The sequence below is a fragment of the Chlorocebus sabaeus genome, chromosome 7 (genome assembly GCF_047675955.1).
Source record: "Chlorocebus sabaeus isolate Y175 chromosome 7, mChlSab1.0.hap1, whole genome shotgun sequence".
NCBI classification, from domain to species: Eukaryota; Metazoa; Chordata; class Mammalia; order Primates; family Cercopithecidae; genus Chlorocebus; species Chlorocebus sabaeus.
Window position 1 is genome coordinate 82,032,598 of NC_132910.1, and position 6,677 is coordinate 82,039,274.

Consider the following 6,677-nt stretch of genomic DNA (forward strand, 5'->3'; position numbering starts at 1 on the left):
GACCTGGGACTCCATTCTATTCTAATATTATTTTTAAAATTATGGTTAAGAATGTGAAAGTAAACATGTTGTCAACATGCACAAGTATGAAATGACAGTATTAAGTTATTTATATTGGCATTTCTTATTTTTTAATAAAGCAATTCCTTATCTCATCTTCCAAGTTTTCCTCTGAAAATCCCACCTTTCTCTCTCTCTGTTTCTCTTTCTCTCTCTCATTAATTCTGTTATTGCTAGCAAAATACTAGCCACTCTGGCAACACTCCTATTTATACCTAATACAACTATAAATTTCTATAGTTTCACCTTCTGTCTAGCAGATTATGTTACCATTAAAAGAAACAGTAAGAATAGAAACCAAAAGCATTGCTGACATGAAAGTCCAAATGAGAAAATAATCATTCAACTGACAACTAGAGCAATCTGGAAGCAGTGTGCCTTTGAGTTTTACTAGAAATTCATGGTTGTGTTAGGCATACAGACTATAATGCCAAGATTTGATTACGCTTAGAAAAATGGTTAGTATCATGTACCGATCTATAAATTATTCTAAGCTTCTGCCTAAAATAATTAACCTTAAAAATAATATATTAAGCAATAACAGATAAGATACATCTATGTATCTTATAATAGGCTACTGATTAAATTATTTTTCAACAATTAATGATTATATAATTAAATAATTAGATTGTTACTTAAAGAACTTTACATTTAATATTTAATAAACAGAAGAAGACTATCTTCATCTTTATTCTCTCTTTCTCCTATATAAAATGTGAGGTGACAAATTGACCCGAATTTTTTTTTTTTTTTGAGACGGAGTCTCGCTCTGTCGCCCAGGCTGGAGAGCAGTGGCTGGATCTCAGCTCACTGCAAACTCCGCCTCCCAGGTTTACGCCATTCTCCTGCCTCAGCCTCCCGAGTAGCTGAGACTACAGGTGCCTGCCACCACCTCACCCGGCTAGTTTTTTGTATTTTTTAGTAGAGACGGGGTTTCACCATGTTAACCAGGATGGTCTTGATCTCCTGACCTCGTGATCTGCCCGTCTCGGCCTCCCAAAGTGCTGGGATTACAGGCTTGAGCCACTGCGCCCGGTCAATTGACCCAAATTTTAATCCAGTTTCAGAGAAAATATAATGTTAAATTTACAGGAAAATTTTCAAAAATGACCATAAAAGAAAATGAATATTTCTATATTATGTAGCCTGAAGCTCAATTATTCTTATAATATGTAAGTCTCTTCTTACTACATTTACATTCGACTGGCTTATAATTGAATTTTGTTTATGCCAAAGAGTGGTTAATATTTATGTCTGATCTGTATTTTGAAACTACACATTTCTGCTCATAGTGTAAAGATCCATTTTAACAATTTACTGCAGGGCTAAGAAAATAAAAGAGCATTTGTAGAAAATTACACAAGAATTGGGTCAATTTTTGCAGCATAAGTGTCAGAACTAAAAAATATTATAATTAATGTAGTATTCTCCATTGATATGACCTTTAGAAAGCAATTTTTAAGTGTTTAAAATAAATAATGGGTCATTCTCCTTTTCACCTATTTTATTGTGGTGCTTTTGCTGAGTAACAAATCAATTTGTATCTTGTAAAGACCACTTAAGACTGTACAGAGTATTCATTTTATTCATTTCTATTTGAGCTGCCCATCAATTACACTAGGTATTCTCTTAGCTGAGGTTTAGTTGCTTTATTAAAGTTAGAATGAATAAATATAGTAGAAAAATAGAAATAAAGTGTGTATAATTATTGTCTGTCAGTAAAATATGGAATGATGAAAGAACAGTCTTTGGTGCCTAAACAGCTAATAATTTGTATCTAAGTAATAATATCTAGGAAGCTGTTAAACTTAAAAATCACTTAGTTACATATACAATAACAAAAACACTTTTCCATTTTATAAAGAAAAGGCATATTTCTTGTAACTTAAATAATGGAGAAGGGAAAGTTTATTACAATGAGAATGAAATTTGATATGAATAACAAATTTTTCCAAGCAAAGATATGCTGAATTTATAATCCTTACAACTGGTAAACATAATCTTATTGGAAAATATGTTATCTACAAGTCCAATCAAGTTAGGCCAAGGACATTAGGGTGTGCCTGAATCCAGTAGGACCTGGGTTCTTATAAGAAAAATTCTATCTGAAGACAAAGAAACACAAATTGACCTTTTTCTGAAAACAGAAGCAGAGACTGGAGTAAGGGTTCCAAAAGCCAAACATCCCAGATTGCCAACCATTACCAGAAGATAGGAGAAAGGCATTAAGGCATTTGTATTAGTCTGTTCTCACACTGCTGTAAAGAACTACCCGAGACTGGGTAATTTATAAAGAAAAGAAGTTTAATTGACTCACAGTTCCACATGGCTGAAGAAGCCTTAGGAAATTTACAATCATGGCGGAGGGGAAGAGCAACATCTCATATGGCGGCAGGCAAGGGAGAACAACAGCAGGGAAAATTACCTTACAAACTGTCAGATCTTGTGAGAACTCACTCATTATCATGAGAATAGCATGGGGAAAACTGGCCCCATGACTCAGTCATCTCCTACTGAGTCCCTCCCTTGACACATGGAGATTATAGGGGATACAATTCAAGATGAGATTTGGGTGGGGACATATCCCAATCATATCAGCATTGAACAGACACTTCTGAAAAAGTCAACACTACCAATACCCTGATTAAGGACTTCTAGCCTCCAGAACTGTGAGGGAATACATTTCTGTTGTTTTAAGCCACACATTTTGAAATAGCTTTTCATGACTGCCCTAGGAAACTGGTATATTACCTGTAGGTTCTAGATATTCAAGGCTCTGTCCATTTTATCCTGCCTGCTGCACTGAATTAGTCCTTATATAAACTACATTTTCCTGAATAATCCGTGAAAAGTGAGATTAACATTTCAGGTGTAATTTAGACTGAGATTTTACTAGACCCTAGATCATAATAAATGTGATCATTCCAATGTAGACTGGACTCTACCCTTTCCTTGTTCTGCTTTATACCATCATTTCTAATTGTTCTTTCTAGCACAATTTTGACCTGCAGGCAAGGTCATTATGAGAAAACTCCATGCAAGTCTTCTGTTTGTATTATCTGTATATACATATTAAAAGGCTTCTACTTCCCCTTCTACATCCTCACATACATTCCTTGAGCAGAGGCTGCAGAAGACATGTTCCGTGAAGTGATTGTCTTAACTGCCCACCTTTAATGCCTTTACAGAAGAAACTTAAAAGACTTGTCCAAGTCTTTAGATTTTTATAAATCTAGTTCTTGCCTTGCAATTTTTAGGCATCCCAATCAAAAGTAATCTTCCAAACCCCACATCAGTTGTTTAAATTAGCATCGGAATTCATCTCTTCTTTAAATCCTGAATTCCGAGAAGTCAATGACTCTCAGTTATTGGTTTTACAAACCTCAAGGTGATTTTCACCTGGTAAATATTCAGTGTTCCTTGGATTGAATGACAGGCTCCTCTATCATTACTGTTTCTGACTTTAAATTATTGATTAATCTTAATTTATAATGCTTATTTCCTTTTTTAACTGGTTAACCCTTACATTTCTTAATGCATTTAAACAGTGAATATAATAAAAATATTTATTAAAAGATGTGAGTTTTAGAGTAAACACTGATGTATCCAGCATATCCTTTATGATGAAGAATAGGTGGGCTGTGATTGCTCACACCAACACTTTAGGACATCAGGGAGAGAGAGTCACTTGAGGCCAAGAGTTTCCTACCAGACTGGGCAACATAATGAGACCGTGTGTCTCCAAAAAATAAAAATAAAAATAAAAAAAGTAGCTAGGCCTGGTGGCATGACCTGTAGTCCCCGCTACTTGCAGGGCTGAGGTAGAGGACCTTGAGCCCAGAAGTTCAAGGCTACAGTGAACTGTGTGTAACATAATGAGACTTTGTCTCTAAATGAATATATAAAAGTTTTTGGGGAAAAAAAAAAAAAAAGAATAATACTGCCTTGGGAGATTGCTTGTTGGTCCTTATTTTGTCTCAGTTCAGTTTTTCCTACTGGAGGAAATCATACTCTCGATGTTATGTCTGCCATTCTCCAGCTTCCTGTAGTTTTCTAAGTACGTACCGGTATCACTGAACAAATACTTACCTGTGTCTGGATGTTTTTAAACTTTATATTAATATTACATGGCAACCCTAGTGAAATAGCTGGAAAACTTGTTTTCTGAAACTTTCCTTAGTCTCTTTATCTATAGGTACTATTGCTTGAAGAACTCCAGATGGCCCAGTGATCCTTTGCCAAACACAGAGGGAAGATGAGACCTGTGCCAGATGGGTGCAAACCAGAACCGTGTACCCCTAGTTACCTTTAGATTGTTCACATATCATTATAGTGTTAGAATCCCCTCCCCTAAAATAAAATAAATTGCTGCCATTTATTGTACATGCGATCTATGAAGTACGTTTGGGGACTGCACCTGTGTGTTTGTAACTCCATTGTGTGCATGTTTAGAAACTTCCCTTAACTCACACCTAGTTCTTTAAAATCTCCTTGCTTCCCATCACTCAGGGAGAAGGTATCTTTAGAGCAAGACCTCCCTTTTCCTGTTCCCTGGCCAGTGAATAAAACCTGATTGCTTTAATTGTGTGTTCTGTCTTTGAGACTAATATAATGTAGAGAGAGAGAACTCAATTTACCGGTGACATTAATACTACAGACTACAAGAACACACAGTGTGTATTTTTCTGCAACTTGCTTATTCGGCTTAACATTGTGCTCCTGAAATTCATCTGTTTTTTGTAAATAACTGTAATGTATTCTTTTTTCATTTTTAAATATTTTACATTGACAGATAACATATGTATGTATTATGTAAACAGGATGTTTTAATGTATATAGAAACACCTTGTGGAATGCTTACATCTAATTAACTAACAAATATATTACCACACATAGTTATTATTGCAGTGAGAGCACTTAACATCTACTCTCTTTGCATTGTCAAGAATACAATATGTTCTTAGTTATTACATAAGATTTTTATAGATGCTTCCTGGAGCACAGGTGCAAGAGATTCTCAGGGATATACACCTAGAAATAGAATTGTTACATTATGTGGTATGAGTAGTTTCCTGTTAGGACAAGCCAAATTGCTTTCTAAAGCAGTTGTATCAATGTGCACTCCCATCAAAGTATACAAATGTTCCAGTTACTTCATATCATCACTAACACTAATATTTCATGCTTAATATATCTAGTCAGTATAAGTTAATATATCACTGTGGGTTCAATTTTAATTCCACTGATTATTTAAAAGTTTAACATTCTCATATAGTTGATGGTTATTAAAGTTTTATTTACTAGGAATTCTGTCTTTTGCCAATGTTATTGGGTAATATTTTAAAGCGTTGTAGATGGCTCTTATATATTCTAAATTTATAAATTAGATTAGTTTAAACATCTTCTTTCAGTTCATGGTTTGCCTTCCTACTTGTTATAATTTATTTTAATGAATAGGTATTCTTATTTTGATACAGTCGCATTTATCAGTCTTTACCTATGGTAATTATGCCTCCGATTTGAGAAATCCTTTATTAGCTTTATGTTTTAAAATATTTGCTTTTAAGTTCTGTAAATTTTATAGGTTTTCCCTTAATATTTAAGTTTTCAATTCACCAGATCTTTGTTCATGCTGTGAGGTAGATATCCAGTTTCATTTTTGGGCATAAGTGTAGTTAATTATCTCAGCATATATTGTTGTAAAATTATTTCTTTCTGCAATGACTGACAATACCATTTGTGCTATAAGTCAAGTTTTCTTATAGTGATATTTGTTTCTTGCCCTTCTGCTTAATTGTTCAATTTACCTACTCTCTGGTAATAATTACATGTATTAAAATCTTAGATGAATAATTAATTATTGTTGTAGTATAATACAGGTACCCTGTCATGGACAGAATGTTTGTGCTTCCCCAACATTTACATGCTGAAATTCTAATCCCCTACATGAAGGTATTTGGGAATGGGGCCTACAGGAGGCAATTAGGTTAGGAGAGTGGAAGTTTCGTGATGAGACTAGTGACCTTATAACAAAAGACACAAAAAAGGTTGCTTCCTCTCACTCTCCACCAAGCGAAAATACAGCAAGAAGATGTCCATCTGCAAATCAGGAAGAGGATTCTCAACAGGAACTGAATCAGCCAGCACCTTGATCTTGAACTTCCTGCATTTAAGACTGTGAAGATTAAGTTTCTGTTGTGTTTTTGGGATTTGTTATAGCAGACTGCACTGACTAAAACACCATCCCTTCCTGTTATTCTTGCATTATGATTGTCTTGCTATTTCTTGATTATTAATTTTTATATGAAGTTTAGAATTACCTGGGGACACTCCTTGAAAGACTGCTGTGGAACTTTGAAATCATACTTAACATATATATCTATTTGGAGGGAGTTATAATCTTTGTTGTATTTAATCTTTCCACATACGAATATGGTATATATCTAAATTTATTATTTAAGACTTCTTACAGTCTTTCAAAAATTTAACAGTTTTCTCCCTATACTACTTGGACACATTCTTCTAGATTTATCATTTATTTTTTGTATTATTTTAAATATTACAATAACTATTTACATTATATTAATTGGTGTATTGTAATATAATTTCTAATTTCT